Genomic DNA, 18,291 nt, shown 5'->3' with positions numbered 1-18,291 from the left:
AAACAAGTATAAACACATAAGAATGCACATCAACGACGGTACATAAAGAATAGGACAATAAAACAAGTACCAACACATAGAGATATATGCCAAGAATACACATAAAGAATCGAACAATGGAACAAGTATTAACACATAGTAAAACAAGTATAGCATGTCAAGTGTTAACACTTAAGTGACATATATGTTTGAAAGATGAAAAGAGAACAAATAAAGGCAAATAAGATAGCATGCAAGTAGTTTCAAGCAAAACATGAGAATAAAGCTCTAAAACTATAGACTAGGTTAAAGCATTCCTACTTTTCCTAATTCCCTATAGTTATGGCTCTGATACCAATCTGTCACAACCCAACCGATGGCGGAAACATCGGGATGAGACGAACAAATCGCTCAAAAGCATCATAACACTATTTGTGACAATATAGATTAAATCAAATTTCATAAATGACTAAATTCAAATACATTGATTCAAATAAAGACAAATTGCAACAAACATGGTTTATTATTAAAATGGGTATCTAGTCCATCCTAACTTGATTCTTCAACATCTTGATTGTCAACCTGCAACATGTATTAAAATAGAGTTTCAATGCAAAAGCAAAGAGCGAGTATACAAGTTTGGTTACATAGCATAATAGAATAAAAACTCATATCCAACATGAATATAATAAAATAGTTTCAACATGCTAGTTTACGTAGTCCAAGTGATAGCCCAAGTTTCCCAATGCGTTTAAGTACCTAACCCAAAGTTTCACGGGAGGTTGATATGTCTCCTCCTAACAATACCCCAAAGACTAACGGGGAGGTGCATTACTCCTATAGCGCTACTATTGTTAAGGCGGAACTACACACAAGAATTAAACGTTCACATTGCACAAAAAGTCTCAAGATTCACAAGTTTCATGTTTCATGTTTAAATGGATAGAGTAAGTTTCAAATAAGTTTCAAGTGTCGTGTGCGTTTAATATAGAATACATGTTGCACCCAAAGTGTTAAAAGTAGAAATGGGTTCGAGTATACTCACATAATTGCCAAGTCTTCCGATTATCCAAGCGTCGACGAGTGTGAGGGTAGGATGATGGAACACCAGCGTCACCCTATATGGGCAAGCGAAGGTGTATGAGTATTCGGAAATTACGACGGAGGATTCGAAGTAGAACTTAGAGTATAACTAGTCGGTGGTTAAGTATATATATATAATTTTTGTATATAAAGTTTATACAAAGGTTTTAATCTAAGTTTATCAAAAATATTATAGGAGTTTTGTCAAATAGAAAAGAAGTTAAATAAATAATTTAAGTAAATAAATTTACATTTATAATTTCTGTTATAAAAATTTAATTGAATCCAGTGCGTTTTCATTAGTGATTCGACCATTAATTAACACAAAATAATAATAGTGTATATGTTATTTATAAAAGTATTAGAACTTCGAAAGGTTTTGTTTTATAAAATTAACGCGTTTCGATTTACGGAATTTTACGAAAAACGGGCAGAGTTTCCTCTGTTTTCGGACGATCCCGACAATACAAGTTGTCGATTTACATGTTCAAAATTCAATATTCAATCAACGGTATAAACTATATACGTAAAAAGTGCCGAAAGTGAATAAATAGATAAATGTATCGGTTCGACGTTAAAGTAACATATACATATATAAAACAATAATAAAAATTAGTGTTGTTTAAATTGTACCGAATCTCGAATGAGCCGTTGGTCCGTTAATCGCCGAGGGTTTGACCAGTTGACTACTGTTGACCGAAACGAAACTGAGTTGAAACGCGAACTAAATTAGAATGATACTTGAAGTTGTAACTTAAATAAACATAACACACATCGGTTTCTAACCTGAACTGAATCGAAGTTGCTGATCCGAGGCTCGAGTGAACGGAAACCTGAACTTGCGGTTTAGACCTGACCCGAGACTGACACGCGATAGAAAACCCAAGTCACAACCGACCAGAAGCTACTGCGTCGCGAAACTCGAACCGGAGCTGGACATCGAATCTGAACCAAGGCTACACCCGAGACCGAATACTGAACTGAATAAAATCGAAACAAAACCTGAACTAAAGTAACCTGAACTGAACCGGCTGAACATAGCTGAAACTGAAACCGAACAGAATCTGTTTTTTTGAGATGAAACCGAAACTTAAGCAAACAAAATTCGATCCCGAATCTAACCTGAACCGCCGACCGAGTCGCGGAACCAAAATCTCCGCCGCCGTTGCCGGCGACGCTGCGTCGTCGGCTATTTCTTTCTTCTGATTTCTCATCTCTCTTCGCTCTCTCTCTCTCTCTGTGGCCTCGTCATCGTACGCCGCCACCACCACAGTGGTGGCCGGCCTTCCAGCTGAATCGGGTGTGAAGGGGGGGGGGTGTTGCAGGTGGAATCAAGAAGGTGGGGCTGTGAGGTGAAGGATGAGAGGAGGTGTCAGTGTGTGTGTGGTCGGACAGGCGCCGCCGGAGGTCGCCAAGGGTCTTCATCGGAGCAGGCTGCCGGAATCAGTGAGGGAGAGGGACCGAATAAGGGGTCTGGTTTGGGATGTGGCTGCGTGCAAAAGAGATTAGGGTTAGATTTGTTTTTTATATTTTCAATTATTTACACCAATAGTCCCTCAATTTAAGAGTTAACTAAATGTCTAATTAACTTGGTTATCTATGTCATGATGTTTTTAAAAGGATCCAACTTTACAATTAACTAACTAGGTTAGTTTATATTACTAACGCTAAAATTTAACGAGGCTAACTAGATTATTATAAAAATAAACTTTTTAAATTGAAAAATCAATTAATTTAATTAATTAATTAATTAAACAATAAAAAAAATAATAAAAAAAATAACCATATTTATAACAAATAAAAATATAAAGATAAAAGATTTTCGACGATGCAGCCGATTAAAATTTTGAAAGAGGCAAGTTTCTAAAAATAGATTTTAAGACTCGATTTCTAAATTAAGAAGGTTATGAAAACGCGGGGCGTTACATAGCATGTGTTTAATTGTAAACGTGTTAGTTTTAGATAGACAAGTCTTAAGTTTTTGAAATTGCATCATTTACTTGTCAGACTGTCAATCTCGATTGTGTCAGTCTATGGGATGGGTATGACTTGGGACTGAACAGGTTGAACCGGTTAGGGAGTTTATAGTGATTTGTTAATAAGGTGAGTAATGTTTGTAATGGTTGCTTGAGGACAATCAAGGTTAAGTGTGGGGATGTGATAGAGAGTGTGGAACCCGGGTGTTAAAGTATCTAAATTATGTGTTTTAGTGAATTTTGGATGGTTATATATTTCGAACGTTATAACTACGAGTGTTTGTGGTTTCACAGGTAAAACGCGTAATACGGTGGAGTTACAAAGATTAGCGCACAAGTGGGTGTTGAAATGTATTAAAAGGTTTGATAAATTCTAAAGATCAAATGCATGTGAACATGGAGATAAAAAGATATCATTGGGCAATCATTAGAATTATCATATATGATAAAGGAAGACGTGAGTGGACAGAAGGTTTAAAACCGTAACTTACGGTTGGCGTATGTTGAAAATAAAAAGAAACAGAAAGTAACAAATGTAACCTACGGTTTTAAACCGTAGGCTACGGTTAAATAAAAGAGGCTGCAATCACATGTTGGGGGCCCACGATTTTGAACACATTATCATCCTCACGTGGATTGGCAGTGCACTTCTAGAAAGAAAAAAATGGGTAGCCTCCATTTAGAAAACATCATCGTCATCACATATCACGCACACATATTGATGGCAGCCAATATTTATTAGCCATTCTTTTGATGACAATAATACACACGTGAAAGTGGGCCGCATCTTGGATTGGGCCAACACTCAACGCACAGAAGGATAAAAGAACTAAAGGAGGCACAACACAAGAAGTCAACATACCAATAATCATTGATCATCCATCACGCGGACTTGTGATTGGGCCGATATTTTTTTGTCCCTTTGGATTGGGCCGCGGGTTCTAACAATCAATCATTATCGACTTTGAGGAGGCAGCCGTACACGGGGTTTTTTTTTGGCTCAAAAATTATCAACACATCATCATCGATCTTCTACCACTCAACCAATTCGATCATGCATTCAACCTCAGCTCGAGCCTGTGAAGATCAACCCACCAACATGCGCGGTTAACCCTCCAGTGAACACTCCGGGTGATGATTCTTGTATTTCACTTTTAATTTAGTTCTGTTTGTTTGAGAATTAGATTGTAATTAGGTGTTGACCGAATTGCATTCACATATATATATATATATATACAATTTGTGTGACAGACAAATCCTGGTGATAACCAGAAAGACGTATTTATGTTGAATCTAATTGTGCCTTTGCTGATTGAATAATTATTTATGCTTGCGGTTAATATCTCTCTGATCAATTGGTATTATGCTAGGATCTTGTATAAGTAATTGGTTTATGTGACAGATTTACCATTTAATCAGTGGCATCCAAATAAACAATAATTAGATTATTAAGTGTTCACAGAATCTGAATCCCGGAGTGGTCACGTTCCTATCTTTGTTTTCTCATTTTCACAATACTTATTCATAAAATTACAAAAATAGATAAACTAGCAAATTTCATAAAGTAAGTTTAGATTAGTTAGACGGTATTACACTGACCACATGCTCCTCTGGATTCGATACCTGACTTACCCTGTCTATAGGTAATTTTAGGTTTTTGCATAGACCCGACGACAGTCTATCAGTAATAAAAAATGTCGAACAACGGTGAAGAATTCTACAATACATTCTACAACGCCTTCACTTCCGAATCGTCAGATAGAAGATCTGAGTTGAAAGAATATTCAAAAGAGATTTCGGATAATCTGAAGTTCGAAAACATGTACGGAAGCCAACAGAAGCCACCAAAGTTGATGAAAGTCGAAGACTATAATTGGTGGAAAAACAGATTTGAAGGATGGGTGAAAGCTTTCGCTCCTGAGAGATGGTTAAAGTTAGTAACTGAATATCAAGCACCAGAGAAAGCAGGAGGAGAGTTAATTGAGGAGAAAGATTTTTCAGAAAAAGATGTAAAGAATGTTGTTGCTGAATACAGAATGATAACGTTGATCAAATAGTCAGTGAGAGAGGATATTATTTCATTGCTTGAACAAGAAAAAACGTCAAAGAAATTGTGGGAAGCATTGGAGAGAAAGTGTGTTGGGAGTAACGAGATTGTAAAAAACAAGAAGAAATTGTTGCGTAAAGAGTTTGAAGTGTTCAATTGCATGAAAAATGAATCTGTTTGTAAGATGTTAGAAAGATTTGGACATCTGAAGATGGAGTTGGTTAGGTATAACATTGACTATTCTGAAGAATTGATGGTGGATAAATTGTTTGATGCATTGCCAAATGATCAAGAATGGCAATATTTTGCTCTTATGCTGAAGAATACAATCAAGCCAGATGAGTTAAAGATTGATTTGCTGATTGAAAGGCTTGAAAGTCATGAATTGGAGTTAAAGAGATCTAAAGTTAACAGTCCCGCTTATCAGCAGAATGTGGAGCTTTATTACAGAGGAAATATACCAAATGCTGGTTCTCCAAAAACAGCATTTTCTGCAGAAAGTTCGAACTCAGTCAACAATGAAAGTCTTCACAGTGGTTTTCACAGTGGTTCTTCTTCAAACACTTCAGATCAATCTGCTTCAAAGAATGTATTTCAGTGTAATATCGCAATCGATTTGAAGAATGGGCAGAACTTCAGTGAAGAATCAGCAAAACAACAGATGGTTTTCTTAGCATCTGTACTGGAATCGTATGAAGGCCTCGTCGCAGGGAAGATTGGAAATACCAATTTGACAAAAGAAGAGTATGATCAAATAGACCCCAAGGAGATGGAACTGATGGATATCAGATGGTGCATGGCCAGTGCAGTTCGTCGAGCACAGCGGTTCATGGAGATTACGGGGAGGAAGTCAATTGGAGGGCCATCTACCAAACTGGGTTTTGATAAATCCAAAGTGACATGTTTCAAATGCAAACAAAAAGGTCACTTCAAGCGCGAGTGCAGAAATTCGTATGTTGCTGATGATTCTGAAAACCCGTTCAACGAAGATTATTACAAGAAAGCGATTTACCATCAAAATAAGTCTGAACCACCAAGGTTGAAATAGCAGGAAGAAAAATCAAGGGCTCTTGCAGTCATTTATGATGATGAAGGTTATGACTGGAGCAAAGAAGTTCTTCCAGAACAAGATGCTGTTGGTTATGCATTCGTTGCAAAAGATGATCATGATACCTGGTGGAGAAGAGACAGTGCAAGATGGGAGATTGGCAAGCTGTATGAACCATTTAAGAAGCACAGAGAGCCAAGAGATGGAATGAAGAGTTGGAGTGTTACTTGGACCCACAGGGTAATCCAGTGGTAGATCCGTCAAAAGTTGATTTTGACGCTGTAACCAATGTGTTTCCAAGTGAGCGAATTTTCAACACGAAAAGGCTTTCTGATAAAAGCTATCTGCCAGAGTTGATGAACAAGTTGAGAGAAGTCTTTGAAGCAAGTCTACCGAAGGTGGTAGAGATGAAGAAGAGAAAAGAAGAAGAGTTGAAGAAGATGATTGAAGAGGTAAAGACTGTTGCAAAGCTTGCTGATGAAGAGAATCAAAAAGCTGAGGAAGAACAGAAGCCGAAAGAGATGGAAGAAAAAGTTGAGAAGATACAGGAGACAAAGGCAGCTGAGCACGCCGAGGTGTCAATCACTGAGGTAATAAAATCTTCTGAATTATCAAATGTTGAATTGGTTGTAGAGAAGGAAAATAAGTGCAGGAATTGCATTGAAAAGTGCAAAGCTTGTACTGAAAAAGAAGAAATAATAATAACAAAAGATAATGAAATGAACAAACTTGAAAATTCTTTAAAACTGAAATGTAAAGAAAGGATTGACACAGAGCAAAGGTTAAAATTAAAAGTTGAGAAATTAACACAGAAATGTCATGATTTTGAAAAAGAAAACAAGGTTTTGAAAGAAAAATGTGACACAAAATGTGTTGATTGCATTGAGAAAGAATCTAAGTTTCTAGAGTTACAAAAACAGTATGATTCTTTAAAATGGTCAAGTCAGAGAGTACAAGAAGCTTATGATACTTTGAAGAGCCAAGTCAAAAGTTTTGATCAAAGATTGTCTGAAACTTTAACAACCAAAGAAATGTATGAAAGACAGTTTAAAGAAAAGCAAATTGAATTGAACAAATGTGTTGATGAAATTGCTAATCTTAAACAAGTCTTGGCTGAAAAAGAAAAGATTGTTACAAAACTTCAAAGTTATCATAACTCTTCGTACATTCTTGAACGTATCTTTAACATCACACCAGATGACAAAGATACTAATGATTGTAAAAAGGGTATTGGTTCAGAGTTTCATCAGGTACCACCACCATTGAGAGACAATTATACTTTTTATGATGAGGAAAAGGTGGCAAAGGGTTTGAACATAGCTGACCAATTACCTGAAAGTATCGATGTGATTTACACCAAAACTGATCATGCTAATGATTCAGAGGTGGTGAGTAAGGTGGTTGATAGTGTTTTGAAAGATGAGTCTACAAAAGGAAAGTCTGAATCACAGGATGAAGATGAAGGAAATCTTTATGATGGATATCTGAAAGATACAAAATCCGAGAAGAATTTGAATGATGATTCAAAAGGATTGGTTTATACCATGATTGGATCGGACAAACTATTCTTAGATGTTGTTTTCCCGATTCAGAATGTGATTTCAGAGAAAATTGACAAAGTTTTCAAGATGGTTGAAATTGAAAAATCTGAAATGTCGAAGTTTGCTGGTAAAGGTTTCAAAGGGTCTTATAACAAACCTGGTTCTAAGAAGAAAAACATGAAGTCTGGTTTAGGATATAAGAAGAAACATAATCGAAACAGAACTGAAAGGTCAAATTTTCAGACCAAAATGAGTTTTGTTCAAGGAAAAAGTTTCACCGAAGAAGAAAAACTCAATATTGGAAAACAATCTAATGTAGAGTTTGAGGCCATGAAAAAAAAACAACAACAGCCAAAAGATGTGTCAAAGAAAGTGTGTTTTAAATGTGATCAAATTGGACACGTTGTACGGAAGTGTCAAAATCCAAAGTCTGTTGATGTTGAAAAACAGAAATCTGAGAGTGTGAAACCAAGGTCAACCAGATTTGATTCGAGACAAACTTGGAGGTATAATACAAACAAGTTTGCTTCAAATCAAAATTGGAAATCAAATCCGAACAGGTTCAATTCTAGACAGGCCTGGTATTCTCACACACCCAGATTGAGAACGACACAGAGTCAGAGAACATCGGTTGATGTGACAAAACCTCAAGAGATTTGGAAACCTAAAAATGTTGTTCAAACTCAAAAGGTTCAGAAAGATACAATTTTTTACAAAAGAGGTACTCTGGAAGGTCAAGTGTGGTCGGTTAAGAAACGTGTTGATGTGATAAAAGATGAGAAACAGAAACAAATTTGGAAACCAAAAACTGACACAATAAGTTCAACTTCTGGGATGAAAATGTCTGAGGATTCAGTTTTGGTTGCCTATGATGCAAATTTTCCACCGCTCAAGGCTGAAAACTTTAAAATTCAGGTTGCTAGAATCAAGGTTACACCTAAGGCTGCTGAGGCCTGGGTGGACACCATGTTTGATTAAGCGGTTGGAATTGCCGGAGCTTCCTTTATCGCGAAGCATGAATCGGCATCTATCTTTATTGATTGAAATTTTTGTGTGTAAAATTGTTTGAGTATTTGATAAAGTTTGAATGTGCAGGTGATCGATGATGCTGAAGATTGTAAGAGTGTTGCACAGGAAGAGGTTGAAGATCCCTGGTTTTGGTCAGACAGAGAATTTGTTTGTTGTTTTGTATAAGTTTGTGTTGTGTTTGATGATTGCTGTTTGTTTGTTGGTTGTTTGTTTGTTTGGTTGATGATTGTGATGTTTGATGTTAGTTTACTTTGAATAAGTGGTGATGGACTACGCCGAAACCCTCACGACTGAACAAGCATGATTACTGTCACAGGTTGAAGAACGGTTTTTTAACTGTCAAAATCAATGGGTTGTAAATCATGGGGGTACGTTATATTTTCTGCAAAACAGAGCATGAGATGCAGAAAATGGATGGCGAGACAACGCTATCAGTATCGGTTTGTCAAAATTTTTTATGATTTTGCATTTTAGGGGGAGATAGATTGTCAGAAAATACAAAAACATTAGAAAATTTGAAAAAAAAAAACCAAAAACATGATAAAATTCAAAAAATTTGAGTTTTGCGTAAAAAGAGGAAATGATAGTACATCAATAGACAGTTACAGTATGCTAAAGAATTGTAATGATTATATAGCGTTAAACAGTCTCACTGATGATATGTCGATAGGTTTTTATACACTTAGTAAACTTTTTCGGGATATAAACCTAAATTCAAATACTTGCTTATTTCGTGGGGAACACTACTTGGATATATAGGTAACCCCTGAAATCTTGTTTGAAAGGTCCCATATTCTGAGATACTAGGTCTTTATACTCAGTGATATCTGGGGTATTATTCCGGGACTTCTGCTGTATGGAAGTACTGACCTAGTCCCCGAATAATACTTTCTGCAAATGCTTGAAACACAGCATCGCCCTCAGCAAGCTGATGAAACAATAAAATTGATAGTCGTTGCTGTTGTAATGCTAAAAGATCCTCTAAAGGGGACACACCAAAAGTCGAGCCGTCATCTCTCTGCTGAACGGAAGTTCTGACCTGAGCTCTCACGGTTTCGCATCTAACCCCTTACAGATATCATCTGTGGTATACTCACCTGTAAGACTGAATATCTGGGATTTGGATACGGGAGTATATTCAAGAGGTGGGACACATGAATGAGTTTAAGTCTTAAAACATCTAAATCGTATCCTGAATCAGTTGAAATTTGTATGAAAATTTAAATGGATCAGTATATCGACAATCTAAGAGAATTGTTTAATTCTTAATGTGAATTTAAGCTCAACAGTACTTGTGACTTGTCAAAAACTGATATGATCCTCTGTCGCATATTCAAAACAAAAATATTTTTTGTAAATATGTTTGTACATATTTCTTTACTGCTTTATATTTTCAGAAAATACAAAAAGATTTTGATTTCTGCTTTATTTTCGATAAACCGATGTCTAAGTTGCTGAGTTTCAAAACCTAAGTAAGCTGATTGTGTTTCTGAAAATAAAACAAGTTCATTAATTTGAAACTTGAAATTTCTTGAAAAACTTCAAAAACAGTTTGTGAATATCTTCAAGGTCATTAATTTGAACTTGAATGATTAACTGAGAGGGATTTGGTTGTGTAGGTTGTTAAAATCTTTGTAATAAAGATAGTTTACGATCTGATTTGTTAATATTGTCAAAACTATGAAGTTTGTTGACAGGGGGAGTGTATTAGAGAAGTTGATTGATAATTTCAATATGTTGTTACTTATCATTTGTATGAGTGATTGCAGGAAAGATCCAGACTACGATCCCAAAAGTAAAGTCTAAGGGGGAGTCTGAAGACGAGCTCAAAGTAAACGAAAGTGTGCAAAGAGCCAGATATTATTTCTAAAAGAGCTTGTAGCTGAAAAGCAAGGTGTCGATCCCTAAAAGCACGGAAGCTTGACGAGAGGGGGAGCCTACTGATGATGAAGTTGTAAAGATGATCAAAGAGACAGACTGAAGGATACTTATATTGTTACAATCTGAACAAGTTGGCAAAGATGATCAAGACTGAAGAGGTGGCATAACAGAGAATGTTCACTGAAGACTTCGTCAATATCCGAGGGGGAGTCTGTTGGTGCACTACGTCTATTGACTTCGTCTTGTATCGTGTAATAGGATAGAATAGGTTAGAATAACCAGTGCACGAGGTTCGAGAAACGAAACGTGATAAATTAGCATTGAGGTCCGCTTTTATGGACACTGTCCATAAAAGCGAACCACACAAGCTTCACAGGTCCGCTTATAGGACGTCCATATCAGCGAACCAGGAACACTATATATAGGTGCATGGTTATTTCATTTGTAACGGCTCGGAACTTGTAACGAAGTGCTGCCGATTTGCTTCCAGGTTGTAAACATTGTCAGAATTAATACAAGAAACATTATATTTAGTTTGAGTGTCTAATTCACTGATTCCGCCTTTGAATTGGATAAACAACTCTTCTGAACGACTCATTCAGGGTCAACGACGATCCAACACAAAGCAACACATGTCATTGTCATAAGTTTGTCACCAACTTAGAATAATTCTAATTTAGCATCTAGAATAAGCTTAGACAATGAGTTCTCCTCATTAGCTTTCCGAATAAACTCTTAAAAGTTACATGTCATTTCCTTATAATGAATGAAAATTCTCTCTCAACTTTGTCCTTACACAAATTCTTTTTGTTTTCATACACATTTGAATGTTTATAGTTAATTAGTCTCCGTCAAGACCCATAATTAACCAAGTACTAGTCTAGCATGCTTTAGACTACAGTACTTTAGCATGTGAACAGAAGATGCATCATTCTGATTCTTCACAGCCCTAAGGATATCATATCACTTTGCAACATTCATCCCTTGTTAAGACAAAATAATGAGACTTATTCATAATCCTAAAACATCAATATTTAGGAAGGTCTCATAAATTATTATATATAGCACATAGCTAAATTTCATCATTCATTTAAGGAACATAACTTGATTACCTTTGATCTCCAACAATCTACCATTGACTCATAAGTACTTAAACATAAGTCTTAATCCAAGTCACTTGGTGAACACATTCATCACCAACAAGATGAATGTTCCTTGTCTACACTCACTATTATGTGTGAGATAGAATCATCTAGATCGACACTCAACAACATGGCATTCATAATTTTGCCATAAGTGATTTGTACACATCTATTGTTATTCATTAGGAGATATGTATATTTAGGATGCTCTCCCAAATGAAGGTAAAATCTCCATATAGATCTAACAATAATCATGTGGTAGACGCATCTACTTATAAATCTCGCAAGATTTATTAAAGGTATACAATAACATATAGTACTTTTACTTTCATATGTTAGAATTCACACTTGTGAATTTTTCAATGACTTCTAATGAAGTATGCGACATGAATGTCGTTAGTGTATTTCATCTCAATACACTCACTACGTTCTTTCATTCATCATTCATGATGTGGTTATACATTTGATGTTTCGTCTTTGACTTTTAGTCAATGTAGCAACTCTCAAGTTGTTTATGTCCAAGTATTTTCATGTGCTATCCGTTTAAAATCATATTCTTTTAAACAATGTATAACCGACGTTATAATTATTTTCCAAAAAAATAATTTATACGTCACAACCATTAGTGATTTATTTCTTTGTAAAAAATTGCATGTGTTATCCGAAGATATTGAACACAAAACAATAAAATACATTGGAAACTAAATCATAAGTGGCAATCACTTTTGAAATTTAAACGGAAGCATAGACAATATGTAGACATCAAATAGCAAAGTGCTTTTATCTTCAACACTTTATAATCTGACCGAAATCTTCTCAATAATATCGTCCCATGGCATGTCTTGAGGTACTCCCTCAATAAGACTCCATGCACTTGTAAGTACAAGTTCCCCATTTCGTGTTTAAACTTTAAACTTGGACAATCATGCTCAAAACAACACCAAATTGTTACAAATACTACATTTAAGTAGTAAACTTGAACAATTAAATTTATTCACAACAACACCAAGTTGTTTTTCACCAAATAACATTTTCTAACACGCATGTTAAAAAACGTTATAACAAGCACATTATAGAATTGAACGTTTACATAAAACGTTTTCCAAAGGTATAGTTTATAAAATAAACCATTTCTCATCATCTTTAATGCTCACATAGGCAATTAAATGTTTACATAAAACATTTCTGTTCCGTATGAACAATCTCTAACCTCGTATTCATGATACACATTTTCTAACACACGTGTTAGAAAATTTAAGTCATTTTATATATACCAAACATGACCAAATTAGAGCATTAAATGTCATCATTAAAACTCATCAAATGTCATCATTAAAACTCTACTCAAGAGTTTCACCAAGTTGTTTTTCACCAAATAACATTTTCTAACATGCATGTTAAAAAACGTTATAACAAGCACATTATAGAATTGAACGTTTACATAAAACGTTTTCCAAAGATATAGTTTATAAAATAAACCATTTCTCGTCATCTTTAATGCTCACATAGGCAATTAAATGTTTACATAAAACATTTCTGTTCCTTATGAACAATCTCTAACCTCGTATTCATGATACACATTTTCTAACACACGTGTTAGAAAATTTAAGTCATTTTATATATACCAAACATGACCAAATTAGAGCATTAAATGTCATCATTAAAACTCATCAAATGTCATCATTAAAACTCTACTCAAGAGTTTCACCAAATGAAGAGTTAAGAGTCTCAATAATTATATACTTAAACTCTAATAAAACTCATCAAATATCATCATTAAAACTCTAGTAAAGAGTTTCACCATATGAAGAGTTAAGAGTTTCAATAATTATAGACTTAAACTCTAATAAAACTCATCAAATATCATCATTAAAACTCTACTCAAGAGTTTCACCATATGAAGAGTTCAGAGTCTCAATAATTATAAATTTTAACTCTAATAAAACTCATCAAATGTCATCATTAAAACTCTAGTAAAGTCTCACTTTATTAGAGATTTTATTAGAGAAATAAACTCTAATAAAAACTAATAAATTGACTTGAAACTCTCCTTAAGAGTTTATCTTCCATATGAAGAGTCTAGTAAATGATTTTAATTTCATTAAATTCATATAACTACCACACCATCACTTTATGGTGATTTAATTCCTTGAAGCCAATCAACCATTAACTTCAATGTATGACATTTTATTTCTAAATCATACAAAGCATTAAAACAATGCTATAACAAATTGCTTATATAAAATGTCAACATAAAACATTTCAAAGCATTTGTATTTTAACCATTTTTAACAATCATGTTAAAATGAAAGAAATTCTAACGCGCACGTTAGAAATATTAACATTTCCACAAAATGTTAATCCGACTTGCTAAAAACACATATATGGTTCAAATAAATAAGTCATTTCTAATACACCATTAGAAACTAAACAATTAAAAAATTGCTTCAAACTAACGCGTTTCATGAACGTTTCTAACACACATGTTAGAAAACAAATGATTACCAAAATCATTAAAGACTTATTTGTTCATATCAATCCATGGGTGGATGAATAGTCTACTTTAAATAGAGACTTAATTAGAGACATAAAACTCTAATCAAGTAACATAAAACTCTTATTTAAAGTAATAAAAAACTCTACTTAGGAGAGTTTAACGTTTACAAAAAACATATGGTTTACACCAATAATTCCGGTCTAACACACATGTTAGAGAATTTAATGTTTACAAAAAACGTATGGTTCACACCAATAATTCCGGTCTAACACACATGTTAGAGAATTTAACGTTTACAAAAAACGTATGGTTTACACTAATAAACCCGATCTAACACAAAAGTTAGAAAAATTAACGATTCCCAAAATCGTTTAAAAACCAAACGGTTGAACCAAAACCATTCGTTTTGTACCACGGTATAGGATTTAAGATTGTATCTCAATCTCAAGAAATCCAAACAAAACAAGTTGTACCATATACATATTTCCCAAAAGAAAATATTTACAAGATCATAATCTTTAAAATATATATATATTTTTTATTAAAAATCCTTTTGTGAACCCAAAATCCTTATAAATAAGGTTTTAAGATTGTAGCAACAATCTCATGAAATCTGTTTTAAGTTTGTAGGAAATAGGTTCACCTTTTGTAAAATATAATTACAAAATATATCATAATGAGACTCTCGTTATTCGTAGGAAATATCATTGTACAATACTGGTTGCAATAACTAAATAAAAGAATATAAATATAATTATATATACCAATCTTGATTCAAGCCTCATCTCTGGTGGGTCCTTCACGCGCATTTGATAGCATCCTAGACTCGAGTATTCATCATCTTGAGTCTTGAAAAATATTCCTTGACTGCAACAAAGAGCACACTAAAACATTGACGATTTTGGTTGAGGCACGTGTTCAACACGCTTCCCTTAAAACAGATTTCGCGCCTCTACTAAAGATGACGCGTCTGTCTCCCAGGGTACAACAGCCGAAGCAGTTTGTACTGCCGGAGATGGCTCACCGGCCCAAGGTTACATCCGGTAATTGTAGTGTTTGAACTCATGTGGTGGAAACAAGTAGAGAGTACTCATCTCTCTAGTTGGTGTTCAAGTGTTCATACTACTTCTAGTATTCTTCATGTATCAAGCAATACCATATTCTTGTTGTAACAAAAAGAAAGGCACATAGCCTACTATTTGAACAAGACTAGTGAAAGGATTCACTTAATTAGTCACTTAATTAGAGACTTAAAACTCTAATAAAACTAATTAAATACTCAAGAGTTACTCTTTTATTTACCACATGAATATTCTAATTAATATTTATAATTTCATTAAATTATAAATGTATTTAATATCCATTCACCAAATTTCCAACATTAGATAGGTGGTCTCCGTAACAAGAGTAGAACACACTGTGTAACGGTTGCATCTAGGGGCGGACTGAGCAAAGGAGGTTTGGGTGTCACCCACACGGAATCACCGTCGGGATGATTGGAATCGCTTTCTCTGAGAGGATGGAGAATCACATCTTATTCTTTCTCTTGAACCTAGATCTGCAATTGAGAAAAGAGAAAAGTGGGGATGTAGAGACGGCCGGTTGAAAATAATTCTCTTTTTCCAGCTACAAAAAATGTGTTTGCCCCATATCTCTTGACCTAATAATGAGGTGAAGACCTCTTATATAGGAGACATGGTAACCCTAATCTCAATGGGTCAGGCCTAGTTAGGGGTTGTTTCTACAAGCCCACAGCCTAGTATAGTGTAAACTACATCGCGCTGGGCTTCGCGGTTTAGTACGCAATAATAATAAATATTAATATAAAAAGTGATAAGTAACGGAAATGACCGACCGTTCGGGTCGGGTCCAAGACCATACCCCATCAAGTCCCCCAGTCTAGTGTTGCTCCCTGGCGTGTGAAAGTTCCTAGCCATGCTTGTTGCGTCTGTCTTTATCTGTGAGTAGAGATAATGGAACAGTGAATAGCACGCGATTGTTCATTGTGGGAATTGGCTGGGTAGAGCCTGGCGTGCATTGATCGGTTGCAGGTTACTGTTATTTGTACTGGTACACTTTCATGAGCTTATCATGATTGTGCGTATGTGGGTAGGTCCCAGGCCTAAGCCTTAGAACAGGATGAGTTTTGGCGATTGAGTGTGGGTGTGGTCCAACGCGTGTATGACTTGCGTAACACTTGGGAACATACCCCTTCAAGTCCCCAAGTCCAGTGTTGCTCCCATGCGCGGATGGCAAATGGGTTGAACTCTGGACTAGATGTAGTTTTGTCTTCTAGTGATTTTTGCGAGCGTGGCTCTGCTTTACTGGTGTGCACACAGTCGTGTGGGCTACTATAAAATATTCACCCTTTGGTGTGACTTCTGTTGGTTAGCGCATGGTGCGCGTGTCTTTGGCCATGAGGAATACGTATATATAGTGTTTAAATCTTTGTAAACTGTTGTATACAATATTTGTGCGTGTTAATCCACTTTGTGCAGGTTATCGCGAATGAGAATTGGCGTAAAGTTGCATCAGGGTAATGGAGCGGAAGCCCGAGCTTGCGCTGATCATCAGGTGTGCCACAACAATAATCCGGCGTGGCGCATCGAGTCGCGACTTGTGTAACACCCCGTGTTTTCAATAGTCAAAGTCAAAGTCAAGATTGAAGTCAAAGGATGAAACGATCGCTAATTGCGATCTGTCACTCTTTGATCAACTACTGTTTTGACTTCTTTGACTGTAGATAGTCTATTTTATGTTTTGTTTTAGTTGTATTATGTGAAGTAATTAATCAAAATCGAAGTAATCGAATGTTTAATCGACGCGAAACGTTTTACGACTTTGAATAGTAGGACGTAACAATGCGATAAAGTCAATCAATCAATAATCAAGCTAATCAAATCATCATCGAACTCGAAGCTCGAATTATGCAAACCTTGGTGTTATTATACGTGTGTGTGCCTTATGTGTTACTTGTGCATGCTTACTTTATGTTATGTGTATGGTGATCAATCCAATCAAAACTCGAAACTCAATCGAAATCGAATTACGATAATCGGTAGAAAAGGGATAGTGCGAGATGTAGATGCTTGTATGCAGATATAGTGGTTGGGACTAAAAGTAATTTGAATAGGAAACTCTATCGTATTCGTATCGTCTTCAATCGAAATCGAAATATCAGAAATCATCGCACCAAACGCTCAAAACAGGCAGCTGAACGATCAGGCTCTTAGCCGATCGAACAGCCCAGCCGATCGGACTGACTGTCGGATCGGACAGGCTGTCCGATCGGGATGCCTGGCCGATCGGCCAGCCCTTTCCTCTTTTGGAAGCCCATAAATACCCCTGTCATTATCATCTTTACCGCTTTTGGAAAGCTCTGACCGACCAGCTCGTGCTCTCACCCTTTTTCTCATATTTCTCTTGATTCCGGTAAGATTTCATCCTAAATCTTGTACTTTCTTGATCTATGTACACTCCTACACCCTTCTATCTTTCGAATCTTGACTTTTAACCGTGAAATCATCAAGATTCAAGTGTTCTAGGATGATGTCATCATGGTGTTCTTGTAGAACTTCATGTTTTGGCCTCAATCCACCAAGAATAACTTGGATCTAGCCGATTTCCACATAAACAAACAAAGATCTATCATAGATCTAAACATTTACACAGTGTAAAGGATTGAAAGATGGATTTTTCCAACTTTCTTTCAACTCTTTTACACTCAATGCCTCCAAACCGATAGAAACGAGGCTTGAGCCGACTTACTAATCATTCTAGTAGTAGTGTGGTTCAAGATCCAAGTTCTATCCACGAGGTTCACCGATTTCGGGTTACACGTCAAACCCCGTTCAGAACCGTTCACCGGCCGGACTTGGGTGATTCTTGTCCGAGCAGGATAAACAAGTAAGGACGAAGGTTTTATGGTTTAACTCGTTGTCAAAATACCTCGATATAACGACAAACAGAATCAGAACAGCCAAGTGTTAGACTATCAGGCCGACCAGGTCAGGATGCTGACCGATCGGACAGGCTATCCGAACGGACAGACCAGCCGATCGGATAAGT

This window comes from Helianthus annuus, chromosome 15, assembly GCF_002127325.2.
Source record: "Helianthus annuus cultivar XRQ/B chromosome 15, HanXRQr2.0-SUNRISE, whole genome shotgun sequence".
Lineage (NCBI taxonomy): Eukaryota > Viridiplantae > Streptophyta > Magnoliopsida > Asterales > Asteraceae > Helianthus > Helianthus annuus.
This window is presented reverse-complemented; position numbering follows the sequence as displayed.